General features: G+C 42.8%; 1 protein-coding gene across 1 annotated transcript in view; it reads left to right on the top strand.

Annotated features, from left to right (window-relative positions):
- The first annotated feature begins 293 nt into the window (after nt 1-293).
- The window catches only part of LOC126194090 (glutathione peroxidase-like), a 120,461-nt gene continuing 108,100 nt past the window's right edge, over nt 294-12,654 (top strand). Inside the window, exon 1 of the mRNA XM_049932738.1 lies at nt 294-449. The gene's annotated coding sequence lies outside the window, so the exon portion shown is untranslated. The remainder of the gene's footprint in view (nt 450-12,654) is intronic.

Here is a 12,654-nt window from a genome sequence, read left to right as displayed (position 1 = left end):
GCACGGTTGCCTGCTTGCTTCACATGTTTGCACTGCACTGAGCCTTTTGGTTGTGAGCATACCCTACCAAAGGGCACATACAGATGCTGCTCTGGTATCTGTGCCACTACGCTATCTGTTGGCGGACGACGCTGAAACCGTTATCAGTGCTTCTGCTATCCCTCACGTGGCACATGCCATCACCGGATCAAAATTGTCGTCCTCTTTCCGCGTGTATTAATTTTTTCCGGCAGTGTATTTAAGACTGCCGACGGTTGGATATGAGAGATGCGCGCCGCGCCAGGCGAGAGCAGAGGGCAGCGCTGCTGCTGCCCCCCACGCCGGCCGTGTGACGGGGCCGTTATAAGCGCGGCGGGGCCCCCGCCAACAGTACTCAGCCGGCGGACATTGCCGTCGTCTCACCGCAGCGCGACGAGCGTCCCAGCTAGCTGACACAGCCGGACGACGCGGTAAGTACGCTCACTGTACGCTGCTAATGCACGGCGCCAACATTTAGCCACGCGACTGCTGGGGTTCCTGTCTCTATGCTGACGTTTCAATTATATGGTAACAGGAGGAATGACTCAACTTTTTTTTTTTTTATATATACCAATGAAGTCGGCAATCAGTCACAGTTACTGTATTGGTCGCGTCCGTGTGTTTGTTTTTAACTGTCAAGTTCTACAGTTCCATGCGCGTTGTACATTAGCCTGGTGAGACCTAAATTTGAACTTATCACCTCGCGAACCTGACAAAACTGCAGGACTCTTAACGATGTTGCCTTCCCGAGAGTTTTCCTGCATTAAAATTTTCTTCTGAAGCTAAGGCTTCAAAACTCATCATACTAGTAACTGCAAATTTTTGTGACTGGCTGTGCTCGTTAAAAAGTGTTATTGTTGCCTTTACGAATGTTCAAATGTTTGTGAAGTCTTATGGGACTTAACTGCTAAGGTCATCAGTCCCTAAGCTTACACACTACTTAACCTAAATTATCCTAACAAGGGAACCTCCCCATCGCACCCCCCCTCAGATTTAGTTATAAGTTGGCACAGTGGATAGGCCTTGAAAAACTGAACACAGATCAATCGAGAAAACAGGAAGAAGTTCTGTGGAACTATGAAAAAATAAACAAAATATACATACTGAGTAGTTCATGCTTAAGATAGCGATATTAAGGAAAATGTGAGCTCAGGAGCGCCGTGGTCCCGTGGTTAGCGTGAGCAGCTGCGGAACGAGATGTCTTTGGTTCAAATCTTCCCTCGACTGAAAATTTTACTTTCTTTATTTTCGCAAAGTTATGATCTGTCCGTTCGTTCATTGACGTCTCTGTTCACTGTAATAAGTTTAGTGTCTGTATTTTGCGACCGCACCGCAAAACCGTGCGATTAGTTGACGAAAGGACGTGCCTCTACAATGGGAACCGAAAACATTTGATCGGAAGGTCATAGGTCAACCGATTCCTCCATAGGAAAACACGTCTGATATATTCTATACGACACTGGTGACAGCATGTGCGTCACATGACAGGAATATGTTATCGACCCACCTAACTAGTACACTTGGCGAATGGGTAAAATGATTCTTCTACCTTGCCCGATTTAGGTTTTCTTGTGGATGTGATAATCACTCCCAAAAAAGTGATGAAAACATAAGAGTTTGTCACAAACTGAAAACAAAAAGTTAAATTTTTCACTCGAGGGAAGACTTGAACCAAGGACCTCTCATTCCGGAGCTCGTTACGCTAACCACGGGACCACGGCGCTCCTGAGATCTCAATCTCCTTGATATTGCATATCTTGCACATGGACTACTCAGTTTGTATATTTTGCTTATTTTTTCATAGTTCCACACAACTTCTTCCTGTTTTCTCGATCTATCAGAGTTCAGTTTTTCAAGGCCTATCCACTGTGCCAACTTATAACTAAATCTGAGGGGGGGTGCGATGGGGAGGTTCCCTTGTAAGGACAAACACACACAACCCATGCCCGAGGGAGGACTCGAACCTCCGCCGGGACCAGCCGCATAGTCCATGACTGCAGCGCCTGAGACCGCTCGGCTAATCCCGCGCGGCTGCCTTTACACTGTTGCATAATTATATTTAGCTTAGGCAATTTGGTCAATTTTTATCCTGAGACGATAATTTATACCATTTTTGAAGATCTTTTGCAAATCGTATGCTGTCTTCTCGCAGTTTTAAAACTAGGTGGATCACCACCAGGTGGTAGCAGACGTACATATATTGCAGAGATGCACAACCCGTCGTGATCGACCGGTCGATCGCCACAGCTTTATGAATCGACCTTTCAGTACCTTTGAAAGAAATCTGTTTATGGTTCAAATGGCTCTCAGCACTATGGGATTTAACTTCTGAGGTCATCAGTCCCCTAGAACTTAGAACTACTTAAACCTAACTAACCTAAGGACATCACACACATCCATGCCCGAGGCGGGATTCGAACCTGCGACCGTAGTGGTCGCGCGGTTCCAGACTGTAGCGCCTAGAACCGCTCGGCCACTCCGGCCGGCCGAAATCCGTTTAACTAAAATCTTTTTGAAAATAGCATCTTTTTGACAATGAGTGTTTCGCACCGTATTTGTAGATGGTAAAGCTCACGACAAGTCACAGTCTTTCCTTCTGCGTTGTGCACTGTAATTTGGCGCGATGTGAGAGGGGGTTGCGCTGATTGGGAAGAGCACCGAGGGCTTACTGCTGGACTTGATCTTTGACTAGCACTGCTACAGAAATTAAATGTGTGAAGTTGTCCTTAAATACAGATTAAATACAGATTAGGAAATGAGACACTTAAAGTAGTAAAGGAGTTTTGATATTTGGGGAGCAAAATAACTGATGACGCTCGAAGTAGAGAGGATATAAAATGTAGACTGGCAATGGCAAGGAAATCGTTTCTGAAGAAGAGAAATTTGTTAACATCGAGTATAGATTTAAGTGTCAGGAAGTCGTTTCTGAAAGTATTTGTATGGAGTGTAGCCATGTATGGAAGTGAAACATGGACGATAACCAGTTTGGACAAGAAGAGAATAGAAGCTTTCGAAATGTGGTGCTACAGAAGAATGCTGAAGATTAGATGGGTAGATCACATAACTAATGAGGAGGTATTGAATAGGATTGGGGAGAAGAGAAGTTTGTGGCACAACTTGACTAGAAGAAGGGATCGGTTGGTACGACATGTTTTGAGGCATCAAGGGATCACAAATTTAGCATTGGAGGGCAGCGTGGAGGGTAAAAATCGTAGAGGGAGACCAAGAGATCAATACACTAAGCAGATTCAGAAGGATGTAGGTTGCAGTAGGTACTGGGAGATGAAGAAGCTTGCACAGGATAGAGTAGCATGGAGAGCTGCATCAAACCAGTCTCAGGACTGAAGACCACAACAACAACAACAGTCAGAACCGTCAGATAGCCGGTCGTTGTGGCCGAGCGGTTCTAGGCGCTTCAGTCCGGAACCTCGCTGCTGCTACGGTCGCAGGTTCGACAAAATGGTTCAAATGGCTCTGAGCACTATGGGACTCAACTGCTGAGGTCATTAGTCCCCTAGAACTTAGAACTAGTTAAACCTAACTAACCTAAGGACATCATAAACATCCATGCCCGAGGCAGGATTCGAACCTGCGACCGTAGCGGTCTTGCGGTTCCAGACTGCAGCGCCTTTAACCGCACGGCCACTTCGGCCGGCCGCAGGTTCGAATCCTGCCTCGAGCATGGATGTGTGTGATGTCCTTAGATTAGTTAGGTTTAAGTAGTTCTAAGTCTAGGGGACTGATGACCTCAGATGTTAAGTCCCATAGTGCTCAGATCCATTTGAACCATCTTGAAACGTCAGATCAACAAACATCACTGGATCAAGAAACTTCAAAGAAATATACGGCCAATCTCACAGCATTGAAGATAAAGTTTGAAAACCGATTTGCTGATTTCAAGCCAATGAAACCTATACTAGCTTTCATAGCTCAACTTTTCCAAAAAGTGCCTGTGTAAGATAGGTAAGATAGTCCAACTAAAATAAGTACTCTTTTCTTTTGTAGTTAGACTGAACAAGACAAGGAAATAATTCGATTTCAGAATGACGTTTTCTTAAGTCAGAATGCAATTAAGACGACTTTTCTTTTGGGAATCAGTGAGCGTAAAAACCTACTCTAACACTGTAAAAGTAGCGTGATATGTTTTATCGGTTTTTGGATCAACTTATCTATGTGAGGCAGCGTACTGCCGTCTGATGAAGAAACATCAAATGAATAACAGCACTGTTTTTCCAAAATAAATGGTGTAAATAATTATGACTGGGTCTTCATTTCATTAATAAATTACCTTTGCATCTAAACAAAACATCAATGTATTTAGAGATTTTCATATGGAACAACGTTTCATTTTCTTTCGGCTTTACATCAGCATGTAACGGTACTACTATACAATTATTAATGCGTTCTTTTGCTTCTTAATTCCCCTTTTGGCTGGATGTTGGCTAATTTATACAGTTTTTTCATCTACAAAGCTTCTTGAATTAATTTTACGTAGTTGGAAAATTTCTTCTTGTCGCTTACTGTTTCGGGAAGGCAAAGTTTAGGCGATCGGGTTGGTGCAGCACGGGTGCTCTCTCCGATGCCGTTTGCATCGTCGTGATGCCTGACTATATTACAGCATTACGTCTCAATCTGTGATTCTTCAACTTCTCTCGGCGCAATTCATGACCATATAGTTCATGGGTGAACGGCTGGACATCAGCGCATTTCATGACCGCAACGTGGTCGCGCGCCAAAATATTGTGCACGTGGGACACAGATCCGGCCATCCACCTGTCAACTGTTTCGTCTCGTTCGAACCTTTTTGCTCGTTCATAATCATCCCAACGTCAGGTACTTGTCTCAAAATAGACTAGGGTTCCTAATTTCATCTTCGGTGATGATTGAGCAAAATACCTAATTTAAGCTCTACGTTTTTCCAATGTTGTTTTCAAAAATTTTTGTTAATTGCCAAAAACCAGTAGTCGCACATGCTTTGAAATTTTTCTCTCATACTTCTTTCGGATTCAGGTACTACTTCAGTTTCCCAAATAACGTGTGAACGTAACCACTGCGCTTTTTTATATTTATATTTTACACAAATACGGCTTAAACGGTATATAAAACAAAACTTTAAGAATAATCACAAACTAGTAAGTAAAATCAACTTCAGGTGTGTTAATAGCAGAAGAAAGAGATATTGAAGCGTTTTTACCAACGAACCAAATGAAGCAGTCTCTACGGTTTAGCACTTCGGTAATTGTTTGTTGTTAATAAATAGGGTACTACTTATTTTCACTAAGTGTTGGATTCTTAGAAGATTATTGCCTTTGCTCAATGCTTTTAAATGCCAACAGAGGGCGGTGGAACTGTGGGGAGTTTGAATTAACTGTCGTTCTTGACGACGAGAGAGTAGTAGTTCTACCAGTACAGCACAGCGACACGAGAGCTACTGAACAGTAGAAACATCAGGCTTTCAGATCAATGCGTCTCTTTCTAGTGGAATTAACAGAATCTACCTATTCAGTGCTTTCAATACGGGTTTTGCGCATACAAAACAGAATTTGCGAAAAGTGTTACTCTTCCACTTTCTTGTCAAGAAATATGCTACGCAAAGTCATCGCTTGCTATCGGGAGCTATAGAGAACATGCTCTGTCGGAAACAACGTGCAGAGATTGGTTTCGACGATTCAAAGACAATGATTTTGAAGTTAGTGACAAAATGCTTGCTGGTCGGTGTGGTGGGCTGCTTATACCGGCTCGAACGGTGAACGCTATGAATAACAGTTACTCAGTCTGAATCGCGCACTTAAATAGATATGACAGAGTTATTCTGCTTCATGACAATACCAAATCACATGTTGCACCCGAGTGAATGAGACCTTGAAGGGATTTCGATGAGATGTCTTACCCTACCCACTATATTCACCAGACATCGTCCCTCCCAGTTACCATTTGTTTTGGACCATGCAGCATGGCCTTTCTAAACAATACTGCACATCTTTTAACGGTCTCTAAAACTGGTTCCATTGGGGGATCACCTATAAAGGGCAAAGGTTGTAGCTCCGGAAGGACACTACTTTGAGTCATTTATCTTACACCATTCTATTAAAATAAACATGTATTTTCTGTCCAAAAAACAGCGAGAATCAATTTAAATACGTAACACGATATGATACATCAGTGTGTTGCCTTCTCTTTCTTCATACGCCACAAAAATGATGCAAAGCACTCTGCTCCACTAAAAGTTCGTTTAAAGCACACACTGTCCAGTTTTTGAACTGTAAGGAATGTAGCTGATTAATGATAGGATGTTTCGTCTATTTTTATCCTGTTGGACGTATCGACAGACGTGTATTTACAACGGATGAACTTAAGTGTTTTTTAGCAGTTGCAATGCATCATGACAACGGACTGCATCTTTCTTAAGAAAAGACAATCTATATCTCCTGTTTCATATTGGCGCATAGTTGTCAGAAAGTTCCACAGAAACTAGTTAGCTCGTTGGAGTTATTTCTCGTATAATAACAACAGGAATTACTCAAAGAGTAACAGCAATGAGTGACTGCGAGTGACAGAAGTAATGAAAAACAGTTGCCAAGAAAAAAGAAGAAAAAGAAGGTCTTCACGCGTTCAAAGATAGTGAAATGTAAATGGGAGGTAAGTATGAGGAGAGCACTGAGGAAGGTCGAGGTAGAGGGCAAAGCGCCACGATGACATTACACGACCGACGAGGATGCAAACAAGGTCAATTGGGAGCTTTTAAGGGAGCGATTTGTGCGGGAATGGCGCGTGAGTGGTTGACCGCACCAACGACGAGCGTTAACACAATGCATGAGGCCACAGCAAGTTTTCTTTTCTGTATGCGTTAACACTTTCCGTGATCTGTCAGGACCCATATCAGGGGACATGGAAAGTGTGCAGACTTACTTATTAGTCGCCTAATACCTATGTGTGTATAATTTTAAGCAAAGCTAAACAGGCCCGCGCTCACGCCAGTTACTGAAAAAGGAAGGTAAGAAGATTCAAGAGTTTAACGTCCCGTCGACAACTGGTTTATTAGAGACGGAGTACATGCCCAGACTGAGGGAGGATATCGGCTGCCCTTTTGAAAGGAGCCATCCTGGTATTTGTCTAAAATTATTTGGAGGAAACCAACGACAAACCTAAGTCTTTATGGTTGGACGGAGATTTGAAGCTCTGTCCTCTAGAATGTGAAGAATCCACTGTCTTACAACTCTGCCAATTTCCTCGGCAGCCTAGTTGCTGACTTGGCTAAAGTTGATTCTGATTCCGTAAAAACTCCACGCATCTTGTTGACTGTTGTTATGTCTCGGAAAAAAATATTATTGTTAATAATATGGAAATTTTTTATAATATTAGGGGCTATGCGCGTAATGTATGACATTAATTTGTTCTTTGATTCACTATAAGAAGTAAAATTTCTGCTGATTTCTTCTTACTAGTAAAAAACACACGCAGCATACTCCCATTATTATCATCAAGAATGATACAAAAGTTCATTGAAGGAAGGGACAGACATAACATTAAGAATGGTACAAAGTAAACAGAAGATACGCGCAGATATCTGTATACCCTGTTGGTGAATAAGTCAGTGAAGACTTTTTTGAAACTAGAGTAAAACAAGAGTTATTACGCACCAAAGGTTTCACTTCCTTCTCCTCTGTGTCATGGTCGAATACAGTTTCTCGGGCAGAACATGATTAAGATACACTGATCTGCTAAAGAAATTCTCTGCCTCGTGATGACTGGGTGTTGTGTGATGTCCTTAGGTTAGTTAGGTTTAAGTAGTCCTAAGTTCTATGGGACTGATGACCATAGATGTTAAGTCCCATAGTGCTCAGAGCCATTTGAGCCATTTGCTAAAGAAATTGCTATTGAAGCAAACAAGTGCTGACTTGCTTGAACAGTCCACGGGTGAACTGCCGGTCCACAGTGTCCAACGGGCACAATATTTCGGCGATGACGATGGCGACATGTCTGATCGCCGAAACATTGTGCCCGTTGGTCACTATGGACCGGCAGTACACCCGTGGACTGTTCGCGCAAGAAATACGTCGGAAGAAACCGAATAATGACAAGTGCTGACTTGTTCATTAAGTACTTTGTATTCGCCTACCCGCTATTGTAGTTTTAGGCTTGGGCTATGGTTTTCACCGACGATCAAAAGCACTACGAACTGGATTCACTCCCAATTGTTAACAAAGTTTTTAAAATTCTATAAATTACAGAGTAAATTAAGAGGCAAATAAGCCAAAGCCATCTCCTTCCCGCCAGTTCATCAGTTACACACCGATTCACAATCTTTACTGGAGAGTCTATTATCTTACCTCATGGTGATTTAAGATTACATTGCTTATTTCATGGTGTTATCGTCGTAGCGCCGCAAACTTTATACCACAATTAATCAGTTGTACGAGCGATGGGGCGTCGTAGTTAAGGTATTGGGCTCATCGGGTAGTTTAAATTGCTGCCAGACTATCCTGATTTAAGATCTCTATGATGTCCGCCCCTGGTAGCTGAGTGGTTAGCGCAACGGAATGTCATACCTAACGGCCCGGGTTCGATTCCCTGCTGGGTCGGAGAGTTTCTCCGCTCAGCGACTGGGTGTTGTGTTGTCCTTATCATCATCATTTCATCCCCATCGACTCGCAAGTCGCCGGAGTGGCGTCAAATCGAAAGACCTGCACCAGGGGAAAAGACCTGCACCAGGCGAACGGTCTACCCGGCGGGAGGCCCTAACCACACGGCATTTCCATTTCCATCTCTGATTTCCTACATCGCTTCATGCGAACAGGGCCAAGGTTGTTGTCCTCCAACTGAACTGGTGTCACATCTCTAAATATTCGACATCGACGAGAGGTGGAATGCAGCCGTCTCCCATTTTAATGGTAATTTTAAGCGTCAGTAGACTTCTTTTCTTCACTTTTTTGAAATACTTTTTCTTCCGGTGTAGCTTATCGCGTAGAACAAAAGACATCTGTTTACCAAGTTTCAGTCTCTCCATTTCTCTCTTTGCCAATTTTTTTAAAACCTGCGTTCAAAGTATCAAAGTACACACAAATTGCAGTTATCAGAAAAATGACAATAAATCTCACCTGATTCCGTTTGCGATGTACTGAGAGAACAATAAACTAATACCCAACAGATTCCGAAGAAGTTCTTAATGTAGTCTTGTTTTCCTCCATTTGTTAGGAATAATTTGTCGGTTTTCTTTCGTCAGCCATTTGTTGCACATCTTAATTAAAACGTAGCGGAGATCGAGTGTTCGATTGCTACATCGGCCATGGATGTGGGTAGTACATATACTTTATGGAGTGTCTCTTCTGCAGATGTAGAATGCAAATTAAAAGTAAGCAGATTCTTCGATGGAAATAAATGCAAATTTCTGAAATATGTACGTAAAAATGCTGAGATTTCCTCAGAGAAAAACGGCTGAATAAACAGATTCCAAGGTTGTGATTTACAAAAAAATAAGTATATACCAGCCATGTGCAGTTTACTTATTGTGTTGCACAGTAACAACTATTTTTTCATTACTTTCAGCGTGTTACAGGTGCTGTGTTATCATTCTAAAAAATTATCTTCGATGAGAACTGTACCACCGTACTGCCTTCATAGGATAGGAATATTTTTACTTTTTTAGCAACACAAAGTTGAAGTTTGGTATACCGGAAAGCCTTTCGAAACAAGCGCAGTTACATCGGACAAAAACACGTTAAGCGACTGTGATAGAGAGAGATCAAAATGCATATGCGTGAAAGTGGCATGACGTCCATAAAGGGAATGCGTTTTTTATGTTTGCATGTTTTATTCGGCGATATTACAGTGACTGTCTTAGAAAAAAAATTGATAGGCAGTTCGCAGAAAGTGTGTTAAGAAGATGGGAATTTACACAAATTGTACGCTAATGGCGGTTCATCGGTAGCAGAGAAAGTGAGCGAAATGAGGCAGGTCCAGGGATTTCCCCGTTATTTTGCAGGAGTAAATGTGTCTGTTTGCAGAGAGATTCCCAGTGAAGCTAACTTTCACCAGGAAACACAGAGATCACGGTTACGGCAAGTATAATACAGGAGGGTGGTACGTCTTGCCTGTAGGTTGATTGCTTTGTTGTCGTACAATTTGATTAGCATTTGTGCTGCTGCCGTTTAGGTACAACAGTCTTACCATTGTTAAGGAAATTGAGATATTTCTGGCCTTACGTATTTCGAAATAAAGGGAATGGGTAAAATAATAATCATACATCTAATATAGTAGAGGGAATAACTTGGTTTTCATTTACCTGAGAATCGAAGCTTTGAAACTCTGAATGATAATCAATATTGTTCGGTGGCATTTCGTGTATGGAAACTGTTCTGTTTGCTTGAGAGATCGTTTTTCCCAAGCAGATTAACCTTTTGGGAAACCTAAGGGAAACGTTTCATTTCGCTCCCGCTCTCAAAGAAACAGGCTTGGTCATTTTCTTACATGTTCGTAGGAGCATGTTCATCTCGAAACAAGCTGTTCCCTGAGAGTAATAATGTCTGCCCATTGAACAACCATGATGACGTAGAACGGCTATATAAGCCTTATCAACTATCTTTCAGTGTGGCGATAGTACCCACTGCAAATCAAGGAAAAAACCATGACAGAACCACCGTCATGTCCCACTATTAGGACCACATATTTTTGCTTCCCGTAGTGTTTACGCATTAATTCCTGCGATTGGAAACAAAGTAAAAATAGACTCGCCAGACCAGACTGCACTCCCCCTGGGCGGTATTGCTTTCAACAAATCTTTGCATTCGCCTAGTTTATAGTACGTTTGGCAGAAACAGTTCTACCGGGCGAGGTGGCGCAGGGCTAGGACAGTGGGCTCATATTTGGAAGGACAGTGGTTCAACCATACGTTCGGCCATCCAGAGTTACATTTTCCGTGATTCCCATAAACCATTTAGAGCGAACGCTCCAATCCGAACTTGCGCCCCGTCTCTAATGAATTCGACAACGACGAGACTTAAGCCCTAGTCTTTCTTCCTTCACTATGGTGCTACCATGAACGGTTTGTTCGTGCAGTTGCCGCAGGGTTTTCGTTCGGACTGACTTCTCAAAGCGTATACAGGACGCGCCGTAAGTCAACTGTCAAAAATGCATTTCGTGTAATAAAACCAAATAAATGAAAATTGAAATTTACTATCAATACAGAAACACGTGTAGAGTTCAACGAAACTACGAAACATGCTCAAAGTGGTTTCCATGTTGCATCTTTTCAACAAAGATTTACAAATTTTGTCCCAAATCTTCCCGGATTGTATTTTTCAAATTTTGTCCCTTCAAATGTTCATCACTTATGTTCACTCAATAAGCCACATTTTTTAGTATACCTCAGACTGAAAAATCCATAGGTGTGATACATAGGTAGCGTGGAGGCCAGTCTCTTCTGCCAAACCATTCATCAAACTTTTAATTTACACAGTCTCTCGAATTAACTCTATAATGCGGAGATGCTCCATCTTGTTGCCATATCAACTTTTGCTTAACCAGCGCAGATGTTGAAAAAGTGAATATTTTCCAATTCTAACAACACTGCTTAAAGCATACCTAGCTAAGTTACAGAATTGATAGTAACGTTAAAAAAACAGCCCACCGCTGCAAGACCCTGTCTGTTCCCTCACACCAAAGGAGTGTAACTCTCTGTCTCCATCGCCACACGGGGATTCTAGAATCCGCGTAGACACAGTTGTCTGTTCCCTCTGCCATTAACCTTAACAGTCGCTACGTCGGTGCAAAGAACGATTTTGTAAAACTTGGAATCGGCTTCTTGGCGGATTGTGTACGACTCGCAAACATGGCGGGGCTTCGGTGATGATTCGGGCAGCCATGCAGTGGTATTCCATAGGCCACATGGTTGCTCTTCGAGAGCGCATTACTGCCACGCATTAAGTGACCGTTCTGGCTCGTCGGGTTCGTCTCATAGTACAATGTTTGTTCCCCAATGGTAAGGCTGTGTTACAAGACTACAGGGCTCCTATTTACAAAGCTCGCATCGTCCAAGACTGGTTATGCGGGCACGAGGGAGTATTGCTACACCTTTCCTGGCCACAACTACACTACTAGCCATTAAAATTGCTACACCACGAAGATGACGTGCTACAGACGCGAAATTTAATCGACAGTAAGAAGATGCTGTGATATGTAAATGATTAGCATTTCAGAGCATACACACAAGGTTGGCGCCGGTGGCGACACCTACAACGTGCTGACATCAGTAAAGTTTCCAATCGATTTCTCATACACAAACAGCAGTTGAACGGCGTTGCCTGGTGAAACGTTATTGTGATGCCACGTGTAAAGAGGAGAAGGCGTACCATCACGTTTCCGACTTTGATAAAGGTCGGGTTGTAGCCTATCGCGATTGCGGTTTATCGTATCGCTACATTGTTGCTCGCTTTGGTCGAGATCCAATGACTGTTAGCAGAATATGGAGCAGAATATGGAATCGGTGGGTTCAGGAGGGTAATACGGAACGCCGTGCTGGATCCCAACGGCCTGGTATCACTAGTAGTCGAGATGACGGGCATCTTATCCGCATGGCTGTACGGATCGTGCAGCCACGTCTCGATCACTGATTAAACAGATGGGGACGTTTGCAAGACA

This window comes from Schistocerca nitens, chromosome 1 (genome assembly GCF_023898315.1).
Source record: "Schistocerca nitens isolate TAMUIC-IGC-003100 chromosome 1, iqSchNite1.1, whole genome shotgun sequence".
NCBI classification, from domain to species: domain Eukaryota; kingdom Metazoa; phylum Arthropoda; class Insecta; order Orthoptera; family Acrididae; genus Schistocerca; species Schistocerca nitens.
Note: the sequence above shows the minus strand (reverse complement) of the source record. Positions and strands in the feature narration are given on the sequence as shown.